This window comes from Bidens hawaiensis, unplaced genomic scaffold, assembly GCF_021521415.1.
Source record: "Bidens hawaiensis isolate Kalapana, Puna unplaced genomic scaffold, B.hawaiensis_p1.1 tig00030774_1, whole genome shotgun sequence".
NCBI classification, from domain to species: domain Eukaryota; kingdom Viridiplantae; phylum Streptophyta; class Magnoliopsida; order Asterales; family Asteraceae; genus Bidens; species Bidens hawaiensis.
This window is the reverse complement of record NW_027495140.1, coordinates 120,972-132,990: the sequence shown is the minus strand read 5'-3', so window position 1 is coordinate 132,990 and position 12,019 is coordinate 120,972. Positions and strand designations below refer to the sequence as shown.

Genomic DNA, 12,019 nt, shown 5'->3' with positions numbered 1-12,019 from the left:
TTACCAGCAGTTGGTAATGATGGTTAAGACTTGAGATCTTATGGTCTCAAGTTGAATACCTGACTAACCGAACAAGATTATCGCATGTTGATGGGTTTCCTCATTAATAATGTTTCTGAGTAAGTGAAACCCAGAACGTTAAATTCAGTATTGACATATTGTGTAAGTGAGTGGTAAGTAATATTTGGTCAAACTTATAATAAGAATGGGTCAACGTGAGGAAATTAGCGGTCGTCAGTCGTCACTAATAAATTGGAAGGTGGCGAATATATACATACATACAATTGCGTGTATCTCTTGTTCACTAACAATAAATCTGCAACACTACACTGAGATTCTCAAATCTGCTGCTGTAACAACTATAACAATCAATCACGCAATAGGCGTTGAGATTCCGGCAATGTGCAAGCTCCGATGGCTATTCATCATCTGCCACGTATCCTTGGCCGCTGCAGCTCAAGGATCCGGTACTAGTAGTAGTAGTAGTAGTAGTAGTAGTAGTAGTAACACCAGTCCGTGGCTAACTCTGAAAGGTAATACTACAACTGATTTTACTCATTTTGTGCGTTATATTCACTTGCTGATCTTCGTATTCGGAGAATGATTTCAGTTTCGTAGGAATTAGGCTTCTGGAAATGAGATTGTTCGAGATTATATATAGTTTTAGTCAATTCTAGGGTTAGAGTGTAAAGGATTTGTGATAATGAGTTGTGAGTATATCGTTTTAACAGTCAATTGATTGTTTGTAGTTATATACTTATATATATATATATATATATATATATATATATATATAATAAGATACTTTTTAACTGTGTTTTTAAATGCATGTAACTGGTTTCTATAGCTTTGGGGGACTTATGAAGCATGTTAATCGATCATGAAGGAAGGTTAGATAGGATATCATGGTTTGTTTTTATAAGCTTACTTTAATTTGAGAAGACTTAGGGCTGTGGAAGTGAGGATATATGTCGGTACTTTTTGTGTTTAAGCTCAGTTCGAGTATAGAACAAGTGTGAAAAAGGTTTAAGCAATGTAAATGAGGTCAGAATTTGTGATATGTTACTTTATGAAAGATCTATGCATAGAAGATTACGCGGTTTTAGACAAGCTGGATGGCTTAATTAAAGCATATGATTTTATTTTTATAAACAGACAATTGATTGCTTGAAGTTCTAAATGTAGGTTCTCAGCCGGATTTACACGGAATATCTCGTTCTACGTAGGTGCGGAATCCCTACGTAAGACGATACGAGCGTAGAAGACGACACACGTTAACACGATCAAACACACGTTACAATAAACAAAGACACGTTGTATTGCAACTGGAAACACGTGATATCAATCACTGATTACACAAACTCTGGACTCGTAAAACTATCGATTAATTATCTCTACAATTCAGCCGTAACCTAGTCTATATATAAGACGACAACTTCGCCTAACATGTTTAGGCGAAGTTGTCCCTAACTTCGCTTACTCTACAAGTTCGCCTATATCAGCGAACTTGTGAGCTAACTTCGCTTATTACAAAATACTAATCCAACTAACTCGATTACAGACACTATATACTGAACTACTGACATCATGCACAAACAGACTCCCTCTTAACTGATGATCTTCTGTTTGCTCTTCAACCAGCCGTGTCTGAAACTGTCTTGTAGCTTCACAAATCTACCAATCACCCAGTGTCTTCCATATCAGATCTCCCTTTCAGTGTAAGCTTCTCCGACTATATAGATTGAGGTCTTTGAAATGCATGCATCCCCGTGCCTAATTGATCATCTCAACCAATCACGTGAGTCCTTCTGACTTCACCAACATGTGAAGTTGGGCTCCCTCCACAACTTCACCAACACGTCGGCATACGATAAGGTTTAATCTTCAACTACTCAACATCAAGTGATCAATTTCATCACAAAACCACCTTGACAGAATCTAACACACATGACCATTAATTAATCCGAAGCATCTTCAATCACCAGGGATAACGATCAAGAACATAAACACTTTAATTCCCGATTAAATCCAACTTGTTCCAGAATTTTCACTTTAATAAATAAGCATCACGTTTCAGGATCCAATTCTCGAACGCCTTGAAAATAACATAAATAATATGCTCTGACCGCAATCCAGTAATGACGAAAACCTTCAGTTCAATTTGACTTTCTTCAGTTGGTCAACCTCGAACAACAACAATTTCATTGCCCACAAACACCCAAATATGTGTCAATATCCAGTTTCAATCAATATCTCATTCACAACCTCAACTCCATATCCAGAGTTGACACGTATTTGTTCACACGTAAGACCAAGAGATAACAAGTTTCACTCGTTGATGGAACAACGTCTTCGGTCTCACAATAATCGTGTACACCTGGCCATACAGACGAAAACTCTTTTTTTTTTTTTTTAACTTCGCCTAAAGTCAACTTCGCCTTTCCTTAACTTCGCCTGTCCATAACTTCGCATGTCCATAACTTCGCCTGTCCATAACTTCGCTTAACCTTATATCTTCGCCTAAACCCTAAAATTTAAGCGACAACTTCGCCTGAACCCCATAACTTCGCTTGCAGCGGCTGTTCGGCCAACAACGCATCAGAAACATGCCAGAAACACCAAAACGCAGATCTCGAACCATAGCATAAGAGCCTAAGGCTCTGATACCACTTGTAAGTTCTCAGCCGGATCTACACGGAATATCTCGTTCTACGTAGGTGCGGAATCCCTACGTAAGACGATACGAGCGTAGAAGACGACACACGTTAACACGATCAAACACGCGTTACAATAAACAAAGACACGTTGTATTGCAACTGGAAACACGTGATATCAATCACTGATTACACAAACTCTGGACTCGTAAAACTATCGATTAATTATCTCTACAATTCAGCCGTAACCTAGTCTATATATAAGACGACAACTTCGCCTAACATGTTTAGGCGAAGTTGTCCCTAACTTCGCTTACTCTACATGTTCGCCTATATCAGCGAACTTGTGAGCTAACTTCGCTTATTACAAAATACTAATCCAACTAACTCGATTACAGACACTATATACTGAACTACTGACATCATGAACCAACACTAAATAATAAAGTTTTTATGACAGAATTACAAATTTTGTCCTTTAAAAAAAGCCAAATTACGGTTCGTGTCCTTTTCTTAGTTTCCTTGCAGGCGGTATCCTTTAAACTTTTTTTTCCTACACGTTATGTCCTTTACGCTAACTGGGTTAGAAAAACTCTGTTAAATCCCATCACGTGAGAAGCATGTGAGGGCATATTGGTCTTTTTGCCTACCCTGCAACTTCTTCTTCCTCTTTTTCTTCATTTTGCAGATCTTCTTGTCTGATGTCTATCTTTGTATTTCACCCTTCAAGGTATGGGCGATTGTTGTAAACTGTGGTGTATTGTTGTTGATGCTTATTGCTATGTTGACTTTGTCAACGTGTGATTTTGGACATGTGGTTTTATGATGTTGCTGATGGCAGTGCTGCCTGCAACTTTGTTGTTGTACTTTTGGTTGGTTGACAGGGGTTGTTTACGCTTCGGTTCAGATGGTACAACTAACAAAGCGAAAGGTGGGGTTGAGATTATATAGGGAGAATATACGCGTGAACGGGTTTCCAGCTACAGAGGAAATCGGAGAAGAAATTGGGATGGTGGGATCCATTGGTGAAACCCTAGATTGTTAATTGATGAACCACCCTCTCCCCTGCACATCACGTTTTTCCGGCACCAAATTTCCGGCCATCTTAGTTTTCCGTCGACCATGCAATCGACTGCAAATCATCACCAAAACCTGTCATGTTTACTCGAAGTAATAAACGCAGAATCTTGCGTCCTAAATGACGCGGTTACGACCTGTCAGGCCTTCTGATTGGAATTCAAATCGTCACCTTTGCCCTCTCAAAATCGGCCACTTATGTTATCCGAGTCCACTGCCGCCGCCGCAAGTTTTCCGGCGACGCTTCGCCTGTATCAAAGTGGGCACTATTCATGGTAAGTATTATATCAATCGAATCGCCTCTTCTTTCTGATTAAAAGCCCTATGTTTTTATTTACAAACTACAACGATGAAGAACGAATTTTAAACATGAAACTGAGTCAGGTTTTAGGGCTTGGCTGAGTATCGATATATTCTTTGGTGGTGGCCTGTTGAGGGAGACGATGATAGGACACAGAGACTATTTTTATAAGATCTGCAAAATGAAGAAGAAGAAGAAGAAGAAGAAGTTGCAGGGTAGGCAAAAAGACCCATATGCCCTCACATGCTTCTCACGTGATGGGATTTAACAGAGTTTTTCTAACCCAGTTAGCGTAAAGGACATAACGTGTAGGAAAAAAAAGTTTAAAGGATACCGCCTGCAAGGAAACTAAGAAAAGGACACGAACCGTAATTTGGCTTTTTTTAAAGGACAAAATTTGTAATTCTGTCAAGTTTTATTTAACCAAAATAGTAAGTAGAACTGGTTTCCACAACTGTTATATGATATCATGATTTTTAAATACAAGTCGTTATACTAATTAATATAGCTTACTGTCTATTAAGGGCTGATGCTTCAAAAATATGGGACTATAGGGTCCAATACCTCATGTACATAATATTACTGACTTATCTGCATTACATTCATGGGCGGCCCTGATTACATTATATAGAAACTTTAGTGTTGGTCGTTGCAAGTTGCCGTCTGTGTGCATTTGGACTTTTGAGTACAAACTTTAGCTATGTTTTATAATACGAAGTATGCTTTCTATCATTTTGCATGAAATCGACCTTTAGTTGTTGCGCGTGGTGGTTTTTCAGGATTATTTCCTGACTCAAGAATCAATGCCTACCAAACTGCTTTGAGTACTGGTGTATCTGACATGATCTTGTGGTGTGATGTGCAACTCACTAACGATAATGTTGGGATCTACCTTCCAAATCTTAATATTGACAATGGTACCACAATCTCTTTAGTGTATGATAAGGGGAACAAAACCTACCCTGTGAATGGGGTGTCTATTTCAGGATGGTTTCCGGCGGATTTCTCATCTGGTGACCTAGAAAATGTATTCTGTAAGTTCTAACCTATAGGTCAACAACTCTGCATTTTCTTTGAATTAAAGTGATACTCAATGCCAAATAAAAATTTGAGCTTAAAGTATGACTTTCATTGAAACTGCTTATTTACAATCCCATTTTGCACCGCAACAGTAACACAGGGCATCTTTTCTAGAAGTCCAGTTTTTGATGGCACATTACAAATACTTACAGTTGAAGAAGTAAATGAACTGAAACCACCTGGACTGTGGTTGAACATTCAGGTGATTATTGGTGTATAATCTACAACTGCATAAAGTTGCAACTCCTAGTTATTAAGGATCGTTCTCTTTACACATTTGCAGCATGCTGCATTTTACAGCCAACCCAATTTGAGTATGAGACATTTTGTTATCAACACATCAAGAAACACTATTATCAACTACATATCATCTCCAGAGGTTAACTTTCTGAGAAGTATCGTGACAAGATTCAAATCAAGTAAAACCAAACTAATTTTCCGTTTCATGGGACAAAATGAAACCGAGCAGTCAACCAACCAAACATATGGTTCTCTTTTAACTAATCTTGCATTAATCAAATCATTTGCTTCTGGAATTCTGGTTCCTAAGTCATATATATGGCCCGTGGATAAAGATTTATATCTGCAACCATCTACCTCACTGGTGTTAGATGCTCACAAGGCGGGTCTAGAAGTTTTTGCCTCTGAATTTATGAATGATGTGTCATTTGCATATAATTACAGTTATGACCCTGCATCAGAGTATCTCTCTTTTGTTGATAATGGAATATTCTCTGTGGATGGTGTGCTTCTGATAATCCAGTTACTCCATCTTTAGCTTTTGGTAAGTTTACACAAAAAAATTTATTTCTTTTTGTTATGTTTCTCTCTATATGCATTATATAAACCCCATATAATATATGAACTCTCTTTTGTTTTCTGAATTATTATTCTCTAAAACCCTGCAGATTGCTTATCTCATCTGGGAAGAAATCAACTGTGGCAAGGTCAGTGTTTCTTAACAAGTTGATTCAATTGTTGGTGATCCTTATACCTATAAACGGGTACATCTGGTTTCTGTTTTGTTTCAAGTGGCTCAGATGAGTTAAAAAGGTTACCTAACCATTCTATTCAAATAACATTGTTTTTGTAGTCATAAGTAGCTCATTTCATTTTTTCTTTTAAAATGAGCTGACCAATAGCTTCTTATTTGTACTTGTTTTTAGAAAAACCATTAATCATCACATCTGAATGAGCAAGTGGAGACTACTCTGGCTGTACTGATTTAGCATATAGAAAAGTTGTTTCTGATGGTGCTGATGTTATTGATGGCCCTGTTCAAATTACAAAAGATGGGATACCGATTTGTTTAGGTTCTATAAACCTCCTTGATAGAACAACAGTTGCACAATCAGGTTTTAACAACCTCACTTTAGTCATTCCTGAGCTACATGAAGTTTCTGGAATATTTACCTTCAGCCTTACATGGAGCCAGATTCAGACCTTGAGACGTAAGTATACGAGTCACCATTCCTAGTTTAGTTTGTATATTACCAGATGCATAAAAGTTGACCAATGTAGTTGTGAGCCAGTCGGTTTTGGTTATGTTCTATTTTAAACAATTATCATTATTTATGTCTTTCTATATATCTCTTTAATGATCTTTCTTTTCTTGTTTTTTTTATTTTTTGTTAGCTGCAATATTCAACACATATAAGAACTACTCTATGTCACGTAATCCAAAATTCAAAAATGATGGAGACTTTATGACCTTGGCTGACTTTCTGCACCTTGCAAGTAATTCTACTTCTATTTCTGGTGTCTTGATTAACATTAAGGTGAGCCTATGTTCTCCTTGTCTTTTTGCTCATTATTAGTTCAATCGAACTGATAATAGTTTTATAAAAAATATAACTAACACTGGTTTGGTTCTTTAAAATCCAGAACGCACCATACATAGCAGCAAATCGAGGATTTAACATTGTAGATGCAGTTCTTGATGTACTGAATAACTCTACTTACAAAGATCAAAAAACCAAGAAAATATTAATCCAATCTTCGGATGGTGGGGTTTGAAAGGCATGAGCTTGTGTATGAAATTAATGAAAACATTCGCGATGCTTTAAATTCAACAATATCAGAAATCAGTGAGATTGCTAATTCTGTTGTTGGAAAAGAATCGGTCTTCCCTAAAAATAAAGGATTTCTTGTTGGTCAAACTGATGTTGTGGAAAAGTTTCAAGCGTTTAAGCTCCCGGTTTATGTACAGGTTTTGAATAATGAGTTCATTTCACACCCATGGGACTTCTTATCTGACCCGTATGTTGAAATAAGTTCATATGTTATGGGAGCTGGTGTTGATGGTGTTGTTACTGATTATCCAGCTACTGCAGCCCGTTACAGAAGTAAGTTTTTTTGTATATTAGTAAACTCATTAACAAAAACCATTTTCTCATAATTTCTAGGATTTATTTAATTTTTTAAAAATTTTACAAATGCAGGTAGCCGGTGTTTAGGATTACCACCGGATCAGATCCCACCATACATGATTCCTGCTAAACCAGGCCTATTACTGGAATACATGACACCGCAGTTTATGCCACCAGCTAAGGCCCCAACCCGATCCTAAATGATGCTGACGTGGCAGACGCCCCTATCCCTCCTGCCATAAAGAAATCACCTCCGCCAGCTGCTGGTAATTCAACATCACCTAGTGGTCAACCACCTAAAGCCACCACTAGGATTCTGTTGTCTTCTTTGATCACCGTGGCGGTTGTCTTTCTCGTGACATGAAATGTTGGCAGTCACATGGTTAGTTTTGATTAGCAACCACATCTACAAACATTTTGCATTGCTTTTATAACGAACAATTACAAAAATAGAACTATAAAAAGTTCATACTAGATATTGATGATAATACATATTTCTACAATATAGCTTAAAGTTTTTGTTATACCTGTCAAGTAAATCTATATTTCCTTTTAATCCAAAATAGTAACAAGAAAATTCCTCTAACCTAATTTTGTTATATTAACGTACTCAAACGTGTTTAAAATAAACATAACTGGAATTGTTATAGATTAAGAGTGTAAAAGATTGATGAAGTGATGTTACAAGTGTAAAAAATTACTAATGTGGAAATTTTGTATTGAATATATAAAATATATGAATTTGTTTTCAAAAGTCACCTTTGATAAGGTGATGGACTTTAAAGCCTCTACCTCTGTTTGATTGTTCTAATGGCAAAACTGTATCATTGATTTCATAAACACATGTTGTTGCTACAACAAAGATAAGACCAATGATAGTGAATGGACTGGTTAGGCTAACAAGCTTCAAGGGTTCAGGTTAACCTAACGCAGGTCGTGGTGTCCCTCTACGTTTGCGAAACGTAGAAGGAGGTTCACTAGTTTGTTGTTGATTGTTATAGTTCACCAAGGATTAAGAACCGTGACGTTTGGAATCGGTTCTTGAATGATGTTCTTGGTGAAGCTATGAAGCTATTGAAGTAAGAAAGTAACAAGCTAAGAGCTTATTTCTCTAGGAAGAAGAGAATTATCAGGGAGTATGTATTAACTCCAGGTCTGATGATCCATGTTTATGACTTAAGTCTTCCTTTATAGAAGGAAAGACCAAGCTCTTTATCCAGTGTACAAACTAATTGACCTCCAGTTCGCTTAGAGGGTTGACCGTTATAGGCGGGAAGCTTTGGACCGCTGGTCCATAGTTAAAATAATAATACTTTATATGAGCATGTCTTGTGCTCAGAGGGGACAAGGATGTGAACAGTGATTTGACATCGTACTGTAGCATGTATGTACTTGTTTTCATAAGTTTGGGCGGAAAATGAAGCCTTTAACGTTTTAACCCTTTTAGCGTTAATGTGTTTCAGCCATTTTATTATTTTCTTGGGCTACCCCCGTCATCAGCCCCCCAAGTCAGAGGTGTTTGAGAGGTAAGCTCAAGGGCTTCTGACTTTTTTACACATTTTGTTTATTGCTTAAAGGCTTCAAGGCTTGTAAGCTTCGAGGCTTTGTTCGGATTTGGTTATTTTTTGAATTACTGATGTGACAATTGACATGATGGTAACTGCCATATTGTAGTTCCCAATAACTGTTTTTTCATTAATAGTTATCAATGGGATAACTATTCACTTTCTTCCAGATTCCTTTTAAAGTTATTATCATAAACACATTCAAGTTCCTTTCAATCTTCTTATCAGGTTAGTTTCAATCTCTCATTTTTCCTTCAAAATTATGGTTGCCAAAAAGGATCTGTCGATCAGCTTTTCTCGATTAACCCAAGAAGAGGTTGAATCGTTCTGTATTGAATGGGGGATAGGGTTAAAGTACAAACCGGTTGCTCTGCCGGTCGATTCTTCGATCGATCGTTGTCCGGCGGGCTTCATTGCTCTATACTGCCGTCATTTTGAATTTTCCAATCTCCGGCACCCTTTTTCGGTTTTTGTTTTGAATGTTTTGGAGTATTACCGTATATCGTTCAGTCAAATCCATCCTTTAGGGCTAGCTAGGGTGTTGCATTTTGAGGTTTTGTGTAAAGCCCTCGGTTATGACCCTTCATTGTTGAGTTTACGCCGTTTCTTTCGCTTAGCAAAGAACGGCGATTGGTACACTTTTGAACATACTAAGGTCGATACATGTTTGGTTTCCTCGGCGGTTACAACCCTCGGTTCTTGGAAGGACCGTTTTTTCTTTGTTTCCGATTCTATCCTTCCATTTAAACCCGTTTGGAGACAACCCCAGGCTGTCTTAAACGAGCCTGAGCCGGCTGCATCGGAGTTGAACGACTTGTTTTTGAAACGTATTAGGGAGTGTCCGTCACGTCTTCGTCCTTTTCCCGAAAACCTTCTGTGTTATTAGGAATTAGCAAACTTTGGGATAAGCCTAATCGGGATCTCGTGCTTATGAGGGATAATAAGGGTATGCATTTGTTTATCCCGTGTTTTTTTTATCTTGTTGATATGTTTGCTAATGATTTTCCTTTGTATTTTGTAGTTATGTCTGCCTTAGATTTTTTGAAAAGTGATGACACTTCGGATGTTGGGTTCACTGATGTTGCGGCTGTTGTTGGGGATGACTCGGTGACTCGGGGGAAGGAGGGTCGATTTGAGGACGCTGAGTATGCTGGGGTAGCAAACGTTAAAGGGTTCACCAAGACCCTTGTTCCTAAATCTTCTACCCGTCGTTCCACACGACATTTGTTGAAGTCTGTTGGCACTTCATCTTCTCGTGAACCAGTTGGGGTTAGTGATGATATTCAAGTTTCTGAAGCCAAGGTCCAACTATGGACGTTGAGAAGGTTCAGGGTTTGGTGATTTCCGAGAAAAAGAAATCGGCTGGCAAGAAGGTTGTGATGCCGATGGTTCAAGGGTTGGATGGTGATGAAGTTTATGTGCCAGAGTGGAACGTGAAGGTTGGGGATAGCTTCAAAGATCCCTCGGTTTGTGCTGATGTGTTAGCCAATTTTGCTCCTCCAGGAGTGCGTAACACTATTTATGAAATGGAGGGTGATTCCATGTTGTCAAGGTTGATCCTTAGTTCTTGCAACCTTTCTGCCCTTTTGGCAGAGGGTGTGACTCGTTTTAGAAAGGGAATGCAGGAGTTTGAGGATTTTCCAAGAAGAAGGAGGGAATGAAAGCTTCCATGATGGAGATGAAGAAGGAGATTGAGGGTTTTTTGAAGAAAGAGGAGGGTTATGTTGAGAAGATTGATGAGTTGTCTCGTGGTCATGAGATTGAGCTGGCAGGGTTGAAGAAAGCCATGGAGGCTGACAGGGCTAAGTTGGATACTGACCGGGAAGCCTTTGAGGTGCAAAGGAGAGCCTTCGAGATGGAGAAGAAGGCTTGAAAGCTTCGGTTGCACAGACTTCTAGTGACAACAAGTGGTTGATTGAGGACAGGTTTCAACAAGTTATGACTTACTTGCTTCATTCTAGTGAGTTCAACTCGGTGTTGGGTGGTGTGTATACGAAGTTGCTGGCCCATGGTAAGCATTTGGGCTTCGTTGCAGGCTTTAGTCATCATGAGTCTGGCCAGCCTATGGAGAAGTCACCCCTGTTCAACCGTGAAGCTTACAAGCTTTTCATGGATTCAGTTCGTTCAATGGAAAGGCTCACCTACCCCTATGTGGGTGAAGTGTCATCATGCTTTGGTAAGCCCCTTTCTGTGTTGCAGGGTTTGAAACCAGCCGGCCTTGATGAGAAGGTTGCTAAAGAGGTGCTTAAGTCCTTGTCGAAGAAACGCTCCCGCTCTGGCGATAGTGAAGAGACTTTATCTGGGGAAAGCGTCGGATCTCATGTGGCAAGTCTCGAAGGCTCGGCTGTTGCTGATGTTGGCCCGCAAGTTAAGAAGTTTAAGAAGGGTAAAAGTGTTAAGGCTAGTACCTCAAAGTTAGTTTCTGATGTTTAAACACCTGATTTGTAGCTTTCTTAGCATCGTTAAACAATGTTATGTAATCTTAAACAATGTAGGTTTGGCATGAAACTCTTAAAGTTTCTGCCTTGTGGTTGTGTTTGGCCTTTTGGCCCTTTGAACATTTTTTTGGGAATCCTTGTGATTTCCTTATTTAGCCTTAATTGGCTTATTATGAATGCTTATTAGTTATGGCCTTGCAATGGCCTTTGTTTATGGACTTTGATGTTTATGTATCTTTGTTTTGGTTGCTTGTCTTGTTAGTTTGATGTGTTTTTAGCTAACTTTCCTTAAGAAGTTTTAGTGTTGCAGTTACTTTAGCTTCAAGGCTTCATTAGGTAAAAAGCACATGTTGACTATCATTTGTATCATTACTTAGTGTATGTTTTTGTTTTGTAAACTTTTTCAAAGCTTAAGGAACGAATTGATGTAGGCTGTTCAGACCCGTCTATGAGACAAGTTTTTAGTTGAAAAAATTTTCTAAGTCTCATGGAGTTGGATTGATATAGGAACTCACCCCTTATATAGGTCCATTTA

At 38.5% G+C, this 12,019-nt stretch overlaps 1 pseudogene; it reads left to right on the top strand.

Moving 5' to 3' along the window:
* Positions 1-337: 337 nt before the first annotated feature.
* Positions 338-7,881, top strand: LOC143580966 (glycerophosphodiester phosphodiesterase GDPDL3-like; annotated as a pseudogene).
* Positions 7,882-12,019: the final 4,138 nt, after the last annotated feature.